The sequence below is a fragment of the Salvelinus alpinus genome, chromosome 25, assembly GCF_045679555.1.
Source record: "Salvelinus alpinus chromosome 25, SLU_Salpinus.1, whole genome shotgun sequence".
Taxonomy (NCBI): domain Eukaryota; kingdom Metazoa; phylum Chordata; class Actinopteri; order Salmoniformes; family Salmonidae; genus Salvelinus; species Salvelinus alpinus.
In genome coordinates, this window is record NC_092110.1 from 8,181,858 (window position 1) to 8,205,687 (window position 23,830).

The 23,830-nt window shown below is 41.6% G+C and overlaps 1 long non-coding RNA gene across 1 annotated transcript; it reads left to right on the top strand.

The window, feature by feature from the left end:
* The first annotated feature begins 6,605 nt into the window (after positions 1-6,605).
* Positions 6,606-23,407, top strand: LOC139553071 (uncharacterized). Its single transcript, XR_011670592.1, has 4 exons — positions 6,606-6,895; positions 22,626-22,733; positions 23,067-23,200; positions 23,280-23,407. It is a non-coding gene; the product is annotated as an uncharacterized lncRNA (long non-coding RNA).
* Positions 23,408-23,830: the final 423 nt, after the last annotated feature.

Here is a 23,830-nt window from a genome sequence, read left to right on the forward strand (position 1 = left end):
GCCCATGCCTGCATTTGCGTGTGTGTGTTGGGAGGCGTGCTCCAGAAAGAAAGGCATTTTGGGATTTTTGCAACACGTTTTCCTTTACAAAGAGCAATGCGGGAATCTGATGGAGTCTCCTCCTTAATCACAAAGGCAGGATTTGGCTGCTGCCTCAATCCACTCACTAATTTATTCATTCTAAAGTCTTAATATTTGGCAGTGGGCGAAGGATCACACAAGACATGTAAAGCATTTCCCTGCGACTCTGAAGATTCCTCTTAATTAAGAGGAGGTCAGGGATTTTATTTTCTCCTTGCTAGCATAAAAATAAAAAATACGGTTCTTTTTCCAGGCATTCAATATACAAAAAGATTGAGAGGGAACCGGCTTTGAAGTTGGGTGGGATGAGACGCTCGTGTCTCGTTACAATCATGTAGGTTTTGTCATTCATAAACACAGAGTAAAATTAGCCAAATAGAAAAACAGACTCGGGTTCAAAGTTCAGTGAGTGAGTATGATATCAACAGACAAACATTGGATCTTTTCATGTAGTTTCTACTTTGGAAGGCAGGTAGATTACAATCAAAATGTGGTTCTGTCGTTAAGATTGAAGCTGTTATTTCCCACTGTAGACTACTGTCTGATCTTCATTGCTATTTGGAGCAGCAGTAACATAAAGGATGAACTCTTATTAAAACAACCATATATCAAAAGAGCCCCATGAAGTCAATGCTCTTCTTACGAGTTTGGGCAGAGACACGACTCACAAATGAATCAGAACCCGGTTTGGCACACACATACACAGACACGGAGACTCACAGATACACACGCACAAACATCAAAATTGTGTTTGTCTGTAAAAGAGAAAGGCTTTGCCTCACTTCTAACTCCCTCCCTTTCTACCTCTCTTCCTCTACTCTTCCCTCCCTTCTTACAGCCTCTCTCTCTCTCCCTCAATAAGGATGTTTCTTCCTGTGTTTTTATCTGACCTGAGTCCAGGTGTTTCAGTGTAGCTCTGGTCACAGGCAAGTGTTCTGAACACTGGGGTCAATGCTCTCTCACTTACAGATTTATTTTGAGTGTGTGTGTGTGTGTGTGTGTGTGTGTGTGTGTGTGTGTGTGTGTGTGTGTGTGTGTGTGTGTGTGTGTGTGTGTGTGTGTGTGTGTGTGTGTGTGTGTGTGTGTGTGTGTGTGTGTGTGTGTGTGTGTGCATCCGCAGCTGCCTTGTTCAGCTGCTGGTCTTACAACCTGTCTCAGAGATAAGACCTCCCTTTTTCATTTCAGGAAACTCTCCACTCTTCTCCAGAGTCACCCCCTCCTCCTCCTCTCCCTTTCCCCTCTCCTCCTCCTCGTTCCCCTCTCCTTTCCTCTCCTCCTCAGTTCACCACTCAGAACCGGAGAGGCTTTCCAACTTCATCTTATCAATACAGGGAGAAGGAGTCGGACTGAAAGTTCATTAATTCCTGCCTAACCTATGCCTCAGTTTTGCTAATACCCCCACTCTATTGATGTTTCTGTTCCCAGGGAGCGAGAGAACTGCTTTAGCCATGCTCGTCACACTACCACCACCTCTCCACTTTCCCCTGCCCCCCCCTCACTCCCTCCGTACACTTACTGTTTCTCTCTCTCTCTTTGTCTTTCCCTCTTTCTCTGCCCCTCTCTCTCTTTCTCAATTCCAATTTCAATTGCTTTATTGGCATGATATACCAATGTACATATTGCCAAAGTGTACTTATTCAATAACAATAGCAATAACAACATAGTTAACAATAATGATAGTCAATATTGTCACAAACAGGACAATCAGTAACAAGAATAATCAAGGATGTGGGGAATGGGGTTGTTTAAGAGATGGAAATCTCTCTCTACTCCTCTCCCTCTCCCTCTCCAGCTCTCTGTCTCAGGACAGGGGAGATGTAAGATATAACTAACAGTGGCACAAGGATGAGCTGGGTGGGAGAAAACATCCTGAGAAAGGATAAAGCCTTGGTCCCTTGGATGGTTGGCTGTTCTGGCCCGCCTACCCAGGGTTACCCTCCCTCCTATCCATGCTAACCCTCCCTCCGCCCAGTCTCGGCCCAGCATGGGGCCCTGGGGGACCAGGGGGGATGTATAGGGCCTTGACCCCCAGAGGTCACGTTCCAAGGGGGAATTCTAAAGGCTGACATCTGTTGCCTTGCTTTTTGATCAGGGGATAGAAAGGAAGAGAGGAGAAGGCTCAGGCCTCTTGTCAGCTAAACACTGGTCCGGGTGTAAGAGAAAACCTCAGCAAGCCACCTCCACCACCATTTAGTTTGTGTTTTTGTTTTGTCGTTTACATTGTGGTGGAAATGAAAGGAGAAGCGGAGGAGAGAGAGATGGGTGAGGATTCTTTTCAGGTTGGAGTGTGGATTCCCTTTTTTTCTTTTCTCAGGGAGTCAGGAGATGGATGGAGAGAGAGAGAGAGAGAGAGAGAGAGAGAGAGAGAGAGAGAGAGAGAGAGAGAGAGAGAGAGAGAGAGAGAGAGAGAGAGAGAGAGAGAGAGAGAGAGAGAGAGACAGGTTTTGTCGTATGTCAAAGGCATGAACTTCTCTTTGTATAATCTCTCATTGCTTTCCATTGTAAATGTATCGTTGGAGAGTTATCCAGTGGCACTCACTTTAGCGGTTTGCATTTGTCTTTTGAATAACAAAAAAATACAAAATAAATTGTAAACTGACGTGGCTGTTAAAAATGATTTATATATGAGAGTTATTTCAATTGAACTTAGAACAGTAAAAGTTATTCTCGATACATGACTGGTCTCAGACCATTTTCATATCAAACTACTATCAAAAGTTAATCAAATAAAAGTTAGGGAGGAAACAATATGTATGAAAATGAGTCTCCGCATCAAAATCCTCTCCTCTGAGAAGTACTTTGTCCGGTAAGCATCCCGTGTTCCCTAACTGAGTGTCTAATCCAGGTGTGGGACTGATATAGGGTAGACTACCATCATTTTGGCTTTTTGAAAATTCTCCTATTTTGAGATGCAGAGCCGTTTAATAGCTTCCCAGTGAGGTTGGCATGGTTACCGGCGGAGAAAAGCCGAGAGTTAGATCTTGTGACTGAATCTTCCAGAACCTGGTATAATCTCCGGCCAATCTCCGTATTAACACCCAACTTCTGCCTGGCTCAGGCTCAGGCTCTGCATGCCTTTATTCTCTGTTCCTGCCTGCTCCGCATGAACTCACACCTCGCCCGCTCACCACCCCGCCCGCCAGTCGCCCGGTACAGCACAAAGGTTTTTATAACGGGATAAAGCCGGTAAAATGGGGGACTTGCACATCATTTCCCATCAAAGCCTCTCTTATTGCCCCCAACGTGTGGCATTTGTCTTTTTATTTCAGAAAAAGAAGAGGGGAGAAAGAAATTAAATGTAACTGGGCCGCTAGTGGTGAACATGGGATGGGATGAGGGATGAATACTGTACTGGGGGGGGGGGGGGGGGGGGGCATGAGATTTTGATACGGGGAATAAGAATGGGAATAATAAGGAGAGATGGGGGGCTCTGTCTGTGGCTTACTGCCCCCTCACAAATCCCTGAAACGTGGGGAAATGTATCTAGCATAAGCCCTTTAGCGCCCGTCGTTGCCTGATTATAACAGTACATTAAAACGCCTGAACGTGTGCCAGAAAGACATTGAGTGTGTCCTAAACAATACCCTATTCTCTATATATCTATATCGGGGCGGCAGGGTAGCCTAGTGGTTAGAGCGTTGGACTAGTAATCGAAAGGTTGCAAGTTCAAATCCCCGAGCTGACAAGGTACAAATCTGTCGTTCTGCCCCTGAACAGGCAGTTAACCCACTGTTCCTAGGCCGTCATTGAAAATAAGAATTTGTTCTTAACTGACTTGCCTAGTTAAATAAAGGTAAAATAAAATAAAATAAAAATATAGTCCACTACTTTTGACCAGGGTCCATTGCGCAGCTATACCAAACTTGGCCCAGCCTAACAGGCAGCGTCAGGCAGTGAAATACAGAGTGTTTTTTCATCCTTCTATACCATAAATGATGTTTTTATAGTGACAGGACAGACAGAAAGACTGCTCTCTGTGTCACTATGCAGTGGCTTGTGATGACCTTATCTTATCTTTACCAAGAGGCCACTAAAGACAGTCTATAGACCTGTTCTGCTTTCAATTGTGCCAAGACAAATACAGAAAGTACATTAGGTCCGGTCTTCCCGTTTAAGATAGCGTCTTAAGAGAGGAAGAGAAAAAACAGGGAGGGTGTCGAGGTTGGAAGGAGGAATGATATGGAAACCCCATCACTTTGTGGTGACATTGCTCAATGCGGTGGTTTATGGACGGTGTGTGCTCAGTAAATCCCTTAAACAAATCACGTTAAACAGACGCCCCATTGATCTTGAATTAGCGAGTTGTTAATCGCCTTTAGATTGCCAGTTCTCTCTCTGCACTCTTAGGGGGGGGAAAAGGTGCTAAAGGGTTCTTCAGCTGTCCCCATAGGATAACCCTTTGAAGAACCCTACATGGAACCCTTTCCACAGAGGGTTCTACCTGAAACCAAAAAGGGTTTTACCTGGAACCACAAAGGGTTCTCCTATGGGGACTGGACCCCTTTTTTTTAAGAGTGTATCTGCAAGGGAATTACAACCACACTACGGATGCCTCCAAAATGGCACCCTATTCCCTATATAGTGCACTTATTTTGATCAGAGCCCAGGTGTCATGTCCACAATAGAGAAAGAAGGAGGGTGGGTGTCATCATTTCTGAGTTCCAGTGGTCCATTACTCTTCTGGCCTTGACAAAAGTAGACAAATGTGTGCAAAATAAGAATTGATTTTGTTTGCTAAATTCAGTCCTTCTTTCCGATGTTGACCATAGGCTACAACAAAATGATTCAACCTTTCTTGGTTATTCACTTGAGGAAGAATGTTGATTCACTGCTTTGCTATTAAACTGTTGAGAGCTACAAGGAAAAACGCAGTAACTATGCCAACAGTGAAACTGTCAAATATGTTGTTCGTAGAAAAGTATAATTCACTGATGTATCATCTTATTATGAAGTAATTTTTATGTATATCAACCATGACCACTCATTTGACCTATGACTCCTAAAACGCCGATACAGCACTTTGTCTTTGTATGACCTTAAACAACTTTATGGGTAATGCAAAGGCAAAGTGCCGTATCTACAATCTAAATGTGTTTATCCAACTTTCTTGTTGTTTTTCTGTTTGATGGAAAGTTTTTGCGAGTTAACTTTGCACATACAGTGTGTGCCACCTAGTGGCCAGAATCCAAATTGCACCTGGGCTGGAATAATACATTATGGCCTTTCTCTTGCATTTCAAAGATCACAAAACGGTTGTTTTTTTCTTTGTATTATCTTTTACCAGATCTAATGCGTTATATTCTCCTACATTCCTTTCAAATTTCCACAAACTTCAAAGTGTTTCCTTTCAAATGGTATAAAAAATATGCATATCCTTGCTTCAGGGCATGAGCTACAGGCAGTTAGATTTGGGTATGTCATTTTAGAAAAAAATAGAAAAAATGGCCCGATCCTTGTTTTTATAATTATATTTTAATGTTCTAAATGTTTTCATTTCGTAATCCTCAAGCATTTTCTCAATATAAGGTAAAGACTAGTTCATCATGCAGAATGTTTATACTTTAAAAAAAATGTTTGACTTTGTGCAGTATCTACAATCTAAATGTGTTTATCCAACTCTCTTGTTGTTTTTTCTGTTTGACGTTGTATGGTCATTTATTTGACTTAGGGGTCATAGGTCAAATCAGTGGTCATGGTTGATATGCATTAAAAAAATTACTTCATAATAAGATCAGTGAATTATCACTTATCTACCTACAAGAAATGTAGCTGTTTGCTTAGTTACTGCTCTTTGTCTTTGTATGGAAGAGTGGGTAACTGCAGTAAAAACATACTGGAACAAAGCCAGATGCAGTAACTTCAGTTTATTTTATATAACTAGGCAAATCAGCTAAGAACAAATTCTTATTTACAATGACGGCCTAGAAACAGTGGGCGGGCCTTGTTCAGAGGCAGAACGACAGATTTTTACCTTGTCAGCTGGAGGATTCAATCTAGCAACCTGTTGGTTACTGGCCCAATGCTCTAACCACTACTCTACCTGCCACCCCAGTTACTGCTGTTTGCCTTTGTTTTTACTTTTTATTTTGTAGTTACTGTAGATTTCACACTCCATTTTCTCTGAAACTGAACATAATTGAACCAGGACACTTTGTCACAAGATAAAAGACATACTACAAAGCCTAATTTCAGTCTTAATTAAATTCTTACCAAAAGTGTAGTTACTGTGTTTTGCCTTTGTAGGGCAGTACAGTATGTAAATGCTTTATAAAACTTAAATTATGTTAAACACTCGCATCCTGTCAAACTTTGAATAGTTTGACCATGTGTTGGTACATATTGAACTTTAACAGTAGCAGCCTGGTGAAATCAATTAATTCACCATGGAAGTCTCTAAAGCCTGAATGTAACACAGTGTGTATTCCATACTGTACTCTACACTAATAGCCGTTCCAGAGAAACTGACCCCTCCAGGCCTCCATCTGTTAGCACCCATCTACACTTCCTTAGCATTAGCGCTCCCTACAATATTTCTCAACAGAGGATCTGAACCCAAAGGTCAACGAAGAAGGCGCCGCTAAAACTTCAAGCTAGCGCTAAGCCACTAACTTTGTTTTCTGGGACTTTAGCCAGCCCATTTAGGCAGCCTGTGAGAGCGTTAGAGGTGAGGAGAACAAAGAGAGAACCTGATGTGTTTCTGTCGTCTCACTGTCCACCCATATGGCAGGTATTGGAGGAGTCGCTCGCTGGTGTTTGTCTGCCGACATAGAGCGTCCACCGGCAGGCACCACTTGGCAGAGGCCCTATGGGGACGGTAAGTACAGTGAAAGCTTTGTCTCAAATCCCTGTTGGGTTCTTCCCATGCTAAGGAAAGACACACAGCTATGTGGAACGATGCTTACTCTGAAGTTAGCTATAATGTCTTCCAAATCTTGTTAGCAAACGGTGCAATCGTATGTGTTGTATTTTCTTCAGTCAAAATTGGTTAAGTAAGTCAGGATGTGAAATATGGCTGGCTTATTGTTACTTTTCCAACTTCAGAGGTGTAAAGTCACAATACACAATGTCTTACTTCATAGGAAGATAACACCTCAAATGACTGATGTCCTCAAGTACATAGCACAGAGAGAGATGAGTACTTCAGTACTCCAGTTTGCAAGTATTTCTAAGTAGAGTGACACTGAAGAAACCATTTCAAATCCACTGACTTGTATCCCACTGGAGACCACAAACATCTATTTCGTGACTAACTTCTTGGAAGAGAAGTTACTTTTTTTCCAAGCGAGAAAGGAAAGGGCAGTCTGTGTCGTTGCAACCCCCTGAATGTCACACGTACGTTCTAACTGACGAAATAATATGCACCCATCGCTTTTGCCTGAGAGAAAAAAAAGGAACATAAAGGAGAGGACACAGGCAGGGGTGCATTTGAGCTTTTTCTGTTCCCTTTTTAATCAGCAGAAGAAGAGTGACATGTCCAATCATAACAAAACATCAGCTGTTAAATGGGCCTTCGCAATCACTGTCAACCAGCTTCCATTAGAGACGAGCCCTTCCTGGACATCAATCAGCTTTTATAGTCCTGATTTATTTATTCATTATTTAATTATATACATAACTATTTATTTATTTATTTAACAATTGAAGTCTATGCACTTTGTGTTACGTGCGCTCGCTTAATCGTACATTGCTTGCAATCAAATTGCTGCTATGCACGTCAGTCGACGTGTTTTGTTGCTCATGTAGATAGCTTTGGGGGAAATAACTTGAGTTAAGTTTAGATGTTTTTTTGTTCTCGGATGAAGTATAAACAGAACTATCTCAATTTGAAAGTGTAAATGCTCTGTTTTGCCATACAACTTGTCACTTGTCACACAAAAAAAGGCCCAAAAAAACGTAACCCGCTTTGTAGTCCAACGTTGAAACAGACAAATATTTATCTGCTTTCTAATTTTACATTGGGTAAATTTGATGAATAGCAAAACATTTTTTTTAAGAAATCCTGCTTAAAAGTGGCAACCCCACTGTATAAATTATATGGCAAGTAACAACTGTGAAAATCTTGAATTATTTTCTCAAATTAAGCGCATTAGCCATGAAATGACTTGCTTTCGTTTAAGAAGCCATGCAATCCAATCTGGGCTGGTGCATACCTACAGTACATCTCCTCTGATTTGCCAATGATCTGCTGGAACTGAACATGCAGGAAGAAAGTGAACAGGTCACCTAAGTATAGAAATATAAAACATGTCCTACTGTGAGTGTGATTGGAATGGAAGATTAGCCAGTCTTAATCATGATGTCCATCAACAGCCAACATTCTCGCAACCAACCAACACTGACCGTATCTTGGAGAGAGTAGAGTTAGCAGTTATAGATACTTGATAAAAACGGAACGTATGCACGTGTGACTGAAATCACTTCGGATAAAAGTGTTTTCTAAACGGCAAATATAGCATAGTATTATCATGTAATCAGTGAGATGTTCGGTATCGTTAGATTAGTGAAGACTTTATTACTTACTGATTGAAGGCCAGAGACATTTTTCTAGGCAGTTGTACAACTCAACGACCACAGATCAAAATCTAGCATTCTATCAATCAATATGTCATACATGTTACGCTATCTTGATGGCAGCAGATTATCACTGAGATATATTTACTTAATAAAATCCACCATGGCTGTTATCTATGTATGGCTGGGAGGGGCAACTGGGGACCTTTTGTAGTCCTGCGAATCCTATTCATTTAGGGGGGGTGGAGGGGGGGGGGGGACTCAGTCAGGGTCTCAGCTTACTGCTGAGAGTTCGAATAGTAGAATACGCAATGGGCAATTTCGAAATTTGGTTGTGCATCAGCAGTCACTTAATTAGCCCATGTGAGCTTTTCTTATTTTTGGGGGATTGGTAAGTTTGTCTAGGCGGCCAGCTATCTACACTTGTAGTAAGCATGGTTGAATTACCAACCAGGGTGGGGCCCATTGATCATCAGTTATCATATTGAACACTGTAAATATTTGCCTCCACCCTATGGCAAAATGTGTAGAATAGCAGGAAATTAGCTGTAAAACTGCCATATTTTTTTACACAGACCCACAAGCCAGTACTGCCCCTTATGATGAGTTTCAGCTTTATGTGGCCCACAACTCCATCAAAGTTCCCCATCCCTGATCTATGGGATCTTGGGTGTGACACATATTTGGGCACATTCATACAGAAACATTTGGCAGCTGATTCCCTTCAACCCTTGCACCCTACGGTCATAGGATGCTGGAGGCAGTCCAAGCAGGTACAGTTTAACCTGCAGGGCTCACCTGCTCTAACAGGTGTGTCATGTCAGAAGGGATCCAACCTGCAGGCCTCAGGTGCTCCAAGCCATAGTGCCTGCCTGACTGTTGCTGTGTTCTACAGTTTTGACTCGGAGATGATTCAGTGACTCATTAATCAAATAAGCCCTTGTATGCTCCTTGGGCGACTGTCGCCATGTCTATCCCTACTTCCTGGTTTGCATCTCAAATGGCACCCTATTCAATATATAGTGAACTATTTTTGATCAGGGCTCATGGGGTGTCATTTGGAACGCAACCCGGGTCACCATGATGACCTTGCTGACTCTAGAACGGGCTGTTTCCTGTCAGAATTATTTTTAGTCCTCTCTTGCTCTCTTTCTCACTCTCTTAATGCCAATCTATCACAAGAGGTCAACGGTTCTCATCTCCAGTGACTGTTATCTCTTTCCCTCTGTGCCATGCTCCTACACACACAGCTCTCTCTCTCTCACTTTCTCACACACACACAGACGCACTCCCTTTCTCAAACACACACTCTTACATGCTGTGCTATCAAGCAATTTAGGAGCCGGTCCGTTATGGCACTCTGAGCCGCATCTCATCCCATAACTCATCCAGGTATCCCACACACACACACACACACACACACACACACACACACACACACACACACACACACACACACACACACACACACACACACCTCTGCTCATTTATTGATTAACCACCTTGTACCCTCTGTTGTCGCAGCAGGACCATGAACAAACAACCGCATGGTAAACAACATTGGCTAGATACATTGTTTGTCTTCCATTGGTGTTGGTGGGAAGCGGATATGGCTTGTGTAGGGGAGGAAACGTGGTGGTTCAGAAAATGTCCCTAAAATATGAAGGTTGTGTGTGTGTGTGCGTGAGTGTATATTTCATTTGAAAGTGTTTCCCTATCCTCAGCTGGCATGGCCCTGTCTGTTAATCACTACCAGGCTTGCCGCCATGACAGTGTCACTACTTTAATTGTGTTATCAGAGACGGGCCAGGATGGAGGGCACCTTTAAACCAGATTAACATTTGCCTGTGTATTACATAAGCAAACACAGGGCCTTGATCATGGTTAAAATAAGAAGAAAAAGATTATCGCTCTCAGCCTGCCTGCCTGGCGAATGATGAGCCTTGAGCAATGAGAGAGAGAGGAGAGAAAAAGAGAGGGTGAGCAAGGATAGAGAGAGATGATGAGAGACAGAAAAGGAGAGAGTTTTGTTTTTACTGTTTTCAGAGAAAATATTTTCCCTCTAGTGTCTTTGTTCTGAGAAATGTGGGTGACACCCGTGTGGATTCTTGGTGGCCATGTTTTGTGCTCTTGCTCAGAGGTACATTGAGTTTACTTCCCCATTCAAGGTCACAAGGTTTTACTAAGGTTTCTTAACTTATCCCGGACACATTCTGTCCATGGTTCCTTAGTCCCTCCCGCAATTCAGAAGCCTTTGCATGTGTACATACATTTAAAAATCCACACCATACATACGGAGCAATTGAATGCACCATGATGCCTGGACGATAGTGCATGCTAATTCACAACAGCAGTTTCTTTCTTCTGGGGTTTCAGACCATACTATTACTGAACCCCTAACACACACACGACTCCCCGTGCTCTCTCCTCACTGATACCTACAGCAGTGAGACTCCCCTTTACCTTTCCTAGGCCCAAACCCTGCCTGGCATTCCCCCACACAGACCCCACCATTCTAGACTGCTCCGTCAGACACTGTCCCCTCCCTCCATCCACCCATCCATCCATCCATCCCTCCTTTCCTCCGTCCATCACCCACGTTAATGATTACCCGCTAAGGCTCCCTCTTTGTGAATAAAGGGGATAAGTGGCTATCATTGTCTCCCCAGCCCTGGTGTTGTTTGGCACTGCAATGGTGGAGGCAGTGGCCAGATGCCCGGAGATCACACTCGGAGCCCACTAATTAGAGTGAACCTGAGGACCAGAGCGCCACACAAAGCAGTAAAGGGCAATTAGTGCCAAAGCCCCCCCCTTCCTCCTTTCTCTCTCTCCTTCTCTCTTGATCCCCTCTCTCTGTCCATCTGTCAGAATGTGCAGGTGAAAGGATGGACGAGGAGGCTGACCTCCTTTTTCTCACACGAGAGCAAGCACACACACACACACACACACACACACACACACACACACACACACACACACACACACACACACACACACACACACACACACACACACACACACACACACACACACAAATACAGAGAGAGGTCCATATGGAGAACCTTATGGACAACAGCCAATCACCCCCCTTTGACACACCATACACCTAACCACAGCTTAAATGCATTATAAGGTATGAATGTAATAGTAATATCTGTCTAATGTATATACCACATATCTATCCTATCCTAAATATCCCTTCTGAGAAAGGTAACCCGGCTTCCTCGCTAGTCCCCTTTCACAGTATACATGCTGATATAATTGCTTGGTCACCTCACAAATTATTCATTTTGGTTGAGTGTGTTACCTGTGTTAGATGCATCCTAAATCATTTCTAAACAGTGAATATAAATGACAGAGGACATAAGCAATGACTCAGATAACTTTGTTAGTCATGTTGCTAGTCTAAAGCAGTACATAAAAAGGTTTGTGTGTGTGATCTGTCTTGTAGCATGCGGAGGGGCGTGGCCACCAAGCACACAGGTGACCGTGGTCTGCTCATTAAGAAGGGACACTCCATTACTAATTGAGGGTGTAGAGTTTCTGCTCTAGTCCAGCTCTTTTAAAGTATTATATATATTTATGCATCGTACAAGTTACACTATTTCAACTGTTATTGTAGAGTTGTTTACTTTGTTAAGTGTCAATTGGTTAAGTTTGACAAAGTGCTTTCAATTAAAAGTGTTTCCTGTTTCCTGTCACTTGTTCTCTGTCACGTTATAAATGCTCAGGTGTAGAGATTTATGGGAAAGGAAAATGGCTGCCTGTGTCTGCAGGTGTAAGTTAGGCTTGTTCTATGCCGAACGGGCTAGTCTGACTGATCTTCAAGCTCTATATTCATTTGACTCGTTTTTTTATCAGTTTATTATTTACTTTCAGCCTGGTCCAGCATCTTGTTGGAGGATTTGTATATTTCGTAAATACCTGCACCTGCTCCAAGAGCCTTAAAGTAAAAACCCTGCACTGGATCGTCTGCTTCCCGACACTCCTTGCTCACCAATACCAGCCAGACAGCTCAAACCATCCACCCGTACAACCCTTTATCCTATATAGATATGGTGATCATGTTAAACCTGCAGATTCACATGTTTTAAGAGACCTGTGGACCTTATTGTGTAGTTGAAACACATGAACACACAAACACCACGCTAACAGAAAGATATGTGCTGTCATGAACAGATTACTAATTTGCATCTTACAAATGCAGGGGTCCATTAACGATTATTATGACTGTAGAGCGGAAGCAGGATATGCCTCGGGGAATAATTGCTATATCCGTGAATTAATTCAAGCCTCCATAAGGTGTATTTACTTAAGCAATTTAAAAGCCATAACAGCATGTCATCAGGTATCCGTGATTTTCAAATGACCCGTTTGTTCGTTCTGACTTTACTTTCTTTTTTTTTGCACAACGACAGAAAGAGACAGAATATTTACATGATTTACATCCATGCTCATTCAAATGCGTTCTAGATGAATCTGTAGGAGCGGAGTCCTTTTGCCGTTCAAAAGGACCTTTTAGCACGGCAACGACAAAGCAAGCGTCCTACATGGATTTACATTATTCATGAGGTTAGATTTGGATAATGCTGTCCTCGACTATTACTTCTCTATGGTGTGTTAACATGTATTAAAAGCGATTTTTGGGAGATGTGGATTCACAGTGAATGGGTTTACATTACCCAGTCAGCTAATAGGGTTGAGTGAGCAAATAGCGTGAAAAAAATGTCATGGAGTTCACGTAACAATAATGTAATTCTATGGAGGCACAAGACTTTAAAATCCCTCTGTATATAGTCCTATTGTGTGTAAATCTTGGTAATACATTTCATTGGATTTTAAAAGCAGCAGATGAAGCAACAACATAGTTAACACTACAGTTTTGCAGTTCAATGATAGGGGTATTTTAAATTTAACTAGGCAAGTCAGTTAAGAACAAATTCTTATTTACAATGGCGGCCTACCGGGGAACAGTGCCTTGTTCAGGGGCAGAACGACAGATGTTTACCTTGTCAGCTCGGCAATTCAATCCAGCAACCTTTCGGTTACTGGCCCAACGCTCTAACCACTAAGCTACCTGACGCCCCATGTAGAGACCGCAATTAACGAACCAGTAAATAAGGAAAGTAAGAAGTGCTGATGTGACTTTTAGCGTTGTATGTTGTGTTGCATTAAACAGGAAATTTCACTAACATCTTTAGCAGTTCCATATCCTTTATGTTAATTTTCGCACTAAAACTTACATTCTGTATCCGAAAGAGGAGAACCATTGTAGTAGGTCTGGTTAAGAACTCTAGTGTCTCATCGTACGTTTCTACCTGCTTAATGAGCAACGGTGACTGCGTCTCAAATGGCACCCTGTACCCTATATAGGAATCTGGTCAAAAGTAGTGCACTATATAGGGAATAGGGTGTCATTTGGGACGTAGACTTGTGTGCAGCTTTGTTTTCATCTTCCTCTATAAGTCTTTGTCCCTTTCTTCCTGACATTTCGTACCAAGTCAATCAACACCTCACAACAACGGCATCATGGCAACAGTTTGTGCCAGAAAACAGCAGTTTCTCTGTGACTTTAACAACTTAGCTGCTATCAGGACTGGTGAGATCTGCTATGGTGACAGACACAAGATTTGCAAACACAGGCAGGTCACCTGTGATACAAGTCAGTATTCGACATCCATGTCTGAGGACGTCGGGAGATGGCGTGGAAACCAGTGAAGGGCCGTTACATTCAAGTAGGTGTCAATGTTGTGGACGGGGATGGCGGACGGGCATAAGCATCTGATTCCAAAGGTTGCAGGTTTGAATCCAGCGATAGGCAGTGGTGTGTATTCATGGATCCCAAAAAGTTACCCCCCCCAAAAAATACATTAAATAATGTTTCTTTCGTCTCTCAGTGGTTGATCATTTTCCTTCAGTTCGCAAGAGGTTGAATGTATCTCACCGGAGGAAGCATCCGAGCGCATCTAGCCCATCTATCTGATGCTGTCTGGTCAAAAAGAGTACAATATTGTTGCCGCCCCATAGCAAAGAACGCAAGGGAAGCCTTGATTAACACTTGATAAATTTAAAAAACATAATAATAGCCAATCAGCGTTGAGCTAAATTGAGTGAGCTCAACTGTGAATGGTCCTGGCGCACCAAAAAAAAAATGTCAAGGGAAGACAGTTTGGATTTGGCTTCACACCAATCACATGACATCAAGCCAAACATAATTTGACAGAAAAAATATTGAAATGTTGTGTTGTCATCCGATGGCTAGCTAAAATTGTCCCTTTCTTAAACTAGCCATGGATGGAGATAGGAATTTGGATAACAGCGATTCTGATCCAATCATAAATTCATACATTTTGCCTCTGGCCTGAGAGGATGGAAGTTAAATATGTTGCTAGATGTAGTAGGCTGATCATTGCTAATCATTAACTAGCTGGCTAATCATTGCCTATGGAAGGAAGTTAGGCAAGCGAGCAAGCATACTGTTTGTCATAGTTATAGATCGTTTCGGCAACATGAAAGAGAGGAAGATAGTAGTTTCTCTTCAAGTAGGGTGAGTCAACGTGTTTTTTTATACTTACGCACGCATACACAGACACACACGCACAAAGAGAAATCCGTACCATGGACAGCTACATCATTTTTAGCTTACGTTGACTGGACTAAATTGTTTTTGGAATATTTATTTGTCACTGTATTAGACTAAGCATAGGTGATTTGATGTTGAAATGCTGAAATTGAAATGGTGCTGGAATAGTGGAGGCAGCTCCTGTTTTCTTTGTGACTTGTGGTAACACTCCGGTGTTCTAAATTAATAGTTGTTTAGTAGTCCGAAAATGTCGGAAACATTAACCTGATTAACCATGCTGTAGGTCATGTAACTGTTTGTAACATGCAATATGCTTTGTGGACTCCATATCATGGTGGCAAGGCATATGGACTGACAGGTTACAGAGCAAACAAAGCATTTATGGAAACACATAGTTAGTAATATGGCATTTTGTTCCTGGCTTGGCTTCCCCAGTGATTGTACCCACGCCCACTACTGGCGATAGTTTGCTTTTCATATTTCTGTTTTAAGCCAATGCCAAACCTTAACCCTTACCTTAACCATTCAGAGTTAATTTCTAACCTTAATACCTTGGAGTTCATGCCTAATCTTAACCTAACCTTAAACATTTGGAGTTAATGCCTAAATGTAACATTAAACACTTTGAGATTTTACATTTGGAACAATTTCGAAATTAAACATTTGAGAAACATGGAGAAACGTCTATTTCTGACGTGCGACTGTGAGAGCTTTTAGTGCAAACAACCACATCTGATGCAGGTGATTTTAACTCTGTGGGTTCTATTTTAACAAACCCAATGCAATTGTAAATCTTAGCACTGGTGGTAGCACTATAGGTTTGTGGGTGTGTCTGAAATATTTTTGCTATTATCACAACCGAAATTATGGGCGCAGTAGTTGGTGGTGGCGCTAAATGGCTGGGTTTTGATGAATAAAGTTGTAGGTGTGTTGAGGCTTGAGCCCTCACTGACCAATCTGAACGTGCTCCTTGGCTAAATATGTGGTTGCTTCAAGTTGTGCATTTACAGTCTTTTATATAGTACATTGTCATCAACTCCAATTCGACTGTTAGTCTGTTATAACCTAATTTGTTAAATAGCCTACAGAAACTAAATTAATGTAGACATATCCCATCTTTGCTAAATACTGTCTGTTGAACATGATTTCAGTCCATATGTGACCGACTGGCTCAAATCTGTCTTATGTAGCAAGATTTTAAATTGTTTTTTACATTGGATAAAAGTAGAGACTCAGAGCTACAAAATGGTAGATCATACACTACAGCTGAGGAACAATGGGAAAGGAATTTTGCTTTGAAAGTTGATCAACTTGAAAACTCACTTTTGAGAAAATGGCCTTTGAATGTTTTGGTACTACTACTGGAGAGCCCTTCTTTGTCTACACCCATTCAGCATCGTTCACACCTCTTATGGTTGATCCGAATATACTAACAGCAGTCAAGCACCCAAGCTAATTTGCTAGCTACTTCCAGACATCTAAGTGAGAGAGAACAGCTCACTGAACATTACTTGCCCCTGCAGAGCTGGTTAGGCTGTAATGTTATCCGTTGCGTTGGTGACTGCAACTGGGCTGTAAGATTGTCCTTTCGTAAATTCAGAGTGTTTCGCGTTCAGAGCGCACACTGGACACTCTGGCCGGGTTGATACGAACGTTCTAACCCCACAACGGCAGTCAAGCACCCAAGCTTACTGGCTAACTTGCTAGCTACTTCCAGACACATAATGAGAGAACACCCCACTCTGACCATTTTACTCGCCCTAGCAGAGCTGGGTAGGCTGTTTTCATGCTATCCAGAGCGTTGGTGACTGTAACTGTGCTGTTGGCAACAATTTAATTACAATTTTTACTGATTTTACTGATTTACTGACACCGGCCATATTCAACGGGTGTTGAGCATTCGTAAATGAATCCGTTATCCTTTGCTCTCTGGCACACTCAGACGAGAGTGCTCTGAAATCGCAGTAGAAGGCCAGACTGAATTTACAAACGCACCTGAAATGGTTACTTGCATAGTGGAGTATTTTGTTTAGACATGTAGCTAGCTAGCTAGGTAAATAATGAAGCATAATCCCAATTCATGAAGTTACTACCCTGCACGAATCTGCAGGTAGCTAACCAACCAGGTTCAATGTTAGCTAGCTAACATTAGGCTACAGCTAGCCAAACAAATGGCTCTGAGATACGAATAATAAGGTCATACACATCACGTTAGCTAGCGAGCCAGCTAGTCCAATCAATGCTGCTATATACCATGTGGCTGTCCATGGTACTGATTTCTGTCTGTCGTGTGTGAGTCCGTGTGTGTGCATGTGAACTAGTTGAACACCAATGCCATCCTCCTCCCTTTCATGTTGGAAAACAGTCTATGACACTGTATACAGTACACTTTTAGTTTGTCATAGGCTACCTAGCTAAAATGCTTGCTAACCTAACTTCTTCGCATGGGCAACAATGAACCAGCTAAGTTACATAGCTAGCTAACGTAAGCCTACTAGGCTACATATTGAACTTTAATTGTCTCAGGCCAGTGGCACAACATATTAATTTACGGTTAGATCAGAATCGTTGTCATAATCATTGGCCTGTACAGAGAATTAAGTCAAAACCACAAGTCAAAATAAAGAAAAACCCTTGAATGAGTAGCTGTGTCCAAACTTTTGACTGGTACTGTATATTTATTTTTTGTCACATATTTGTGGAAACCTGACTTCCCTTATCGTCCATGAATACACTTTACTGGTTGTTGGCATGTCATGCCTAAGTTTCACTAAAGTAGTCGGCAATATCAGTGGGGTTTGTGATGAATGAGCCATCTGATTTAATGAATGATGGGGCCAAGTTTGCCTTTTTGCCCAAAATTGCATTTAAGTTGCACCCAAGCTTTTTTCTTTATCATTTATCTTTGTTTCATAGTACAGTTTCTTCTTCTTTTTGTTCAGTTTAGTCACCTGGCTTCTCAATTTACAGTCTATTCGCCTATCGGCTGTGCAGCCAGACTTATTTGCCATTCATTTTGCCTCATCCCTCTTAACCAAATGTTTTAATTCCTTATCAATCCAAAGTGATTTAACCGTTTTACTGTAATTTTCTTATTAATGGGTACATGCTTATTAGTAACTGGGATAAGCAATTTCATAAATATGTCAAGTTCAGCATCTAGTTGCTCCTCATTACACACCACAGACCAACAAATATTCTTTACATCTTCAACATAGGAATCGCTACAAAACTTATTGTATAACCTCTTATACACTATATTAGGCCCAGCCTTTGGAACTTTGGTTTTCCTACATATGGCGACTGTATTATGATCCTTACATCCAATGGATTTGGATACTGCTTTAGACAATATTTCTGCAGCATTAGTAAAGATGTGATTAATGCATGTGGAGGATTTAATTCGTGTGCTGTTTGTAAATATCCTGGTAGGTTGACTGATAACCTGAACCAGGTTGCAGGGACTGGTTACTGTTTGAAGCTTTTTCTTGAGTGGGCAGCTTGATGAAAGCCAGTCAATATTTAGGTCACCCGTTTTAATGTACCTGTTGATATCACATACATTATCAAGCATTTCACACATGTTATCCAGATACTGACTGTTAGCACTTGGTGGTCTATAGCAGCTTCCCACAAGAATGGGCTTTAGGTGAGGCACTGTTGGTTAAGGGCTTGTAAGTAAGCATTTCACGGTAAGGTCTACACTTGTTGTATTCGGCACATGTGAGGAATAAAGTTTGATTTGAACCTGTAGCCATATTACTTCAACAGCATTTGCCAGGAGATCCTCTAAGCTTTACAGGAATGTGACTCTGAACATAGACAGCAACACCTCCACCATTGGCATTCCTGTCTCTTCTGAAGATGTTGAAACCAAGTATTGCTACCACTGTATCATCAAAGGTGTTTAGTGAGTTTCAGAGATAGTCACTATATGAATGTTATCTGTTACTAGCAAGTTATCGATTTCATTAACCTTGTTTCTTAGGCTACATATGTTAATTATGGGCTATTTTGTGCACTTTTCTGGGATTCTTGATTGTTTTTATTGCTTTACTGGGAGGCTTCTCAGAGGTAGACATGACAGTGATATTTATATTTGAGCTGATAGTGCAGGGTGAGCTGCACGTAGTGGAATTGCTACTAGGGCAAACCACCTCAGTGCTAACAGTATAACTCCGGTCCATAGGCGCATGATTACTGCATACAACAGCTGTAGGATTGACAGAGGCATTCAGGGACATAAATTAGGCTACTTACATTATGACTGCTGACACCCCTGGGACAATGTACATTTGCAGCAGCACTACGACAACTCAGACAACAGAATGGTAGGTTTTATCTAAGCAGGGCTTGTGTCACTGATAAGTCATTGTCTCAACGCAGCCTTGAAATATTTGGACAGGGTCTAGGAGCAAAGATGATTTAAATGGACTCCGTCATTCCGGTATAGCATCTTCTGTTTACAAAAGGTGTCAAAGTTATCTACAAAAGTTACACCTACAGAGCTACAGCAGTCTTTTAGCCAATTGTGTATTGCCAGTAGCCTGCTAATCAGTGGTGACCCGTCATTCAGGGCAGGTGGGGCAGAGCCACAAGATTTTTTAGTTTTTGCCTGTTTTGCATGTTATTTTGGCACTAATACATATCAGTTTGCAAACGATGTAAAAAAAAAAAAAATGTATTGAGTTAATAAAGCCGCATACAAACATGGTCTCTTCTTTTGCTTTCTTAAGGCAGCTCCAAAATGCAGGTGTTTCAGCCCAGCTCAGTGCTTTCTGTGGGGGAGGGGCAGCCAGAAGAAAATACAGAGCGTAGGGGTTGGTAATCTTCTCTAGTTGCACTGTGATTGGCTCAGTGTTCTGTCACTCATGAAGACAATACCTCACCGCAAAACCGACAGGGAGAGCTAGAAAGTTCAAGCCCCCTTGGGTGCTGGCATAGATTTACATTAAAGTGCCCATCCAAGAAGGTTCAAGGTCATTGGTCACAGATAAAATGTTTACACTGGTTATTAATAGTGATGTTACTTTGATAGCGGAGATCCAGGCATGAGTCAATCAAAAAGCAGCTTACTTTGAAGCAGTGTGCCGATGCCTGTATCACTTCATCAGAAGTATGTCATCAATGACATCCAAAGCTTTTTTTTGATCACTTGTGTTGCAAATGCGAGATCCCACTGATTTTGCCGTGGTTCCGGTGCATTCTTCGATTCCAAGCTGCTTTCAAATACAGAAGTCTACTGGACACCGTACTTACAAATATAGTTAGGATTTTGAAGGTATGAGGTCGAATTGTGGTGAAGGAAAACTATTTTGAAAATAGTTTAATGTGAAATCGCACTTTCTGCACATTGTTGTTCAAATAATTCATTTTATTTATTATAGTATAATCGTTTGTCTTAAGCATCCCAAATAATAACATAGATTAACTGGGGGTTTTTTATTGTTGAAGGCGAAAAAGGAAGGCATGATGTAAGATGCAATCCTGATATTCCAACTAATTGTTGACTACTAAAGCCAACGACTTACCGATGCACTACGGAGTTTTGCTGAAAACAGTGGAGATAAAAACTGCTGACAATCAAACACTGCTATTTATTGCTGACCAGCAGATGTCATTAATGTCCATTGTGAACCGGCACAATTTGTGAAAGCTCCGAAGCCATCGGAAAGCATTGTTTTCCCATCACTAGTTATTTACACCAACACTGGGGTTCTTTTACACAAACAAGTGCTAATGTAACAGTTATAGAGTTCATTTAACACCTGAATCAGCACTAGAAATGAAGAAAGAAAAAAAACGCCAGGTAACACTGGCCTCACTACTGCTATAGTTTGGTTAGACTGTAAACTCTCCTTCCAGACTCACATCAAACATCTCCAATCCAAAGTTAAATCTAGAATTGGCTTCCTATTCCGCAACAAAGCATCCTTCACTCATGCTGCCAAACATACCCTTGTAAAACTGACTATCCTACCAATCCTCGACTTCGGTGATGTCATTTACAAAATAGCCTCCAAAACCCTACTCAATAAATTGGATGCAGTCTATCACAGTGCCATCCGTTTTGTCACCAAAGCCCCATATACTACCCACCACTGCGACCTGTACACTCTCGTTGGCTGGCCCTCGCTTCATACTCGTCGCCAAACCCACTGGCTCCAGGTCATCTACAAGACCCTGCTAGGTAAAGTCCCCCCTTATCTCAGCTCGCTGGTCACCATAGCAGCACCTACCTGTAGCACGCGCTCCAGCAGGTATATCTCTCTGGTCACCCCCAAAACCAATTCTTCCTTTGGCCGCCTCTCCTTCCAGTTCTCTGCTGCCAATTACTGGAACGAACTACAAAAATCTCTGAAACTGGAAACACTTATCTCCCTCACTAGCTTTAAGCACCAGCTGTCAGAGCAGCTCATAGATTACTGCACCTGTACATAGCCCATCTATAATTTAGCCCAAACAACTACCTCTTTACCTACTGTATTTATTTATTTTGCTCCTTTGCACCCCATTATTTCTATCTCTACTTTTTCTATCTCTACTATCTCTACTCTACTTTTTTTTTTACTTGCTATATTGTATTTACTTCGCCACCATGGCCTTTTTTATATTTTTATTTATTTATATATATATTTTGTTTGCCTTCACCTCCCTTATCTCACCTCACTTGCTCATATTGTATATAGACTTATTTTTCACTGTATTATTGACTGTATGTTTGTTTTACTCCATGTGTAACTATGTGTTGTTGTATGTGTCGAACTGCTTTGCTTTATCTTGGCCAGGTCGCAATTGTAAATGAGAACGTGTTCTCAATTTGCCTACCTGGTTAAATAAAGGTGAAATAAAAAATAAATAAATAAAAATAAATTTGCTAAGTAACTAAATACATCAAGCTAATGTGTAATGTTATGTAGCATCACAGGACCACATTAGCTAGCTATCTTGCTAACTGAATCCCTTTTTGCATTTAGGGTCAATACAGGGCAGGCATTGGATACTAGCTTGCAGCTTGCTTTCAATAATGTTAGAACTCGAACTGGCTAACTACCAAGCCAACTCATTTCAACTTGGACAAAGATTTTGATAGATATCTAATTTGCTAATCTGGGTTAACCAGCTAGCATTCGGTGGCTTCGTCTGCTAACCCAAAACAACATGCCTGTTCTCATAAAGGTGTATTGTGTATTTTCTAGGGCAAAAATAAATGAAGGATTGTGCTTGTCTATTACAAATATAGATAGCTATGGCTCCAGCAGCAAATAGCAAAAGGTATCAGCAAGCATTCAACAATGTACACAGCTAGTTCCATAGTAACCGCATCACCAGCCTGAATCTATTCTGTAGTTACAGTCCCTCTATTAGCATATACATTACTTCCAAACTATAGAAAGTCATTTTCCTCGCTATATGTTTACTGAGTGATGATATTTTATTTCATTCACAGGCTACGTACAAGTCCTGGTGGATTTGTTGTTCAGCAGCATCGTGGGAACCATATCAGGAGCTGTTACAGAAGGCTGAGGCAGTGGCCAGACACCAGTCCTGCATCAGGGTAATGGGGGACACTTGAATCAGGTTGATCACATTTGATCTAGTTAATGGTCAAAATACTATCTCTCCTGGAATTGACCTAACCACCATTGAAAATGTAATCAATGCTGTGTGTCTTTTATGTTCTAAGACGGTGCCCCTTTTCACTTTGCCAATGGACTACCCCTGGCAGAGTGAATAATGCCAACCAGTCAGTGCCATGCTGGCACATTTCCCATGTGAATTAGCTGTGAATCAGGATCTGTGATTGGCTATGTTCAACCGTGTATTTACTGTTGGCTTCCATGACTGTATGGTGACAGTATTTCTCTCTCTCTTTCCCTCTGTGATATAGGAGCTGGGTCAGATATACTGTAGAAGCTGAAGTTGGGCTCCTTCATGACCAGTATCTGTGATTAGAGGGGCATGGAACTGGTCTATGCTTCCATGCCCATCAGGCATTGGCCAACACCTCAGAAGGGACAAAAGGTGATTACTAATAATAGAGTTTAATAATATCACCCGTACAATACATGTCCCTCATCAACTCTTCCTCGCTTTTCTACAGATGCAGGACGGAAGAGATGCTTCTGAAATGGAGTCCTATGACTGAAATACTTCATACTGGTTCATACTGATGTCTGAATTGGGAAAGGCATTGAACTCAGCATTAAAATAATACAAGACACATCTTTATATTTTTATTATGTTTTGTTATTATTGAATCGAATGGTACTATCAATTGGGTGTGGTGGGGGGGGGGGGCTGTGTATTCTTCAAACACGTCAGGGTACTCCTGTCTTATATGTGACACCATACATGGGAAGTATAATATTTGCACATTGTTATATTAGCAGAACACTGGTTCTACAGTATTATGTGAAGTATGGTTTATTGTACGTGGAGTTGTTGCACTTGAACATTAGGCCAAACAAAGTGTTTTGATATCTACATAAGTCCAGCAATTGCACTCTTCTCATATTACTCTGTGGGCTACTGACCGATGCAAAGCTTCCTCCTGGAGTAGCCTACAGAGTGGTATAAGAAGAGTGCCATCCTCCTGCATCTCACATCTGCCTGTAGTTATTGAACTCTGCCTGGGTTGAAGCAAACCCTGTC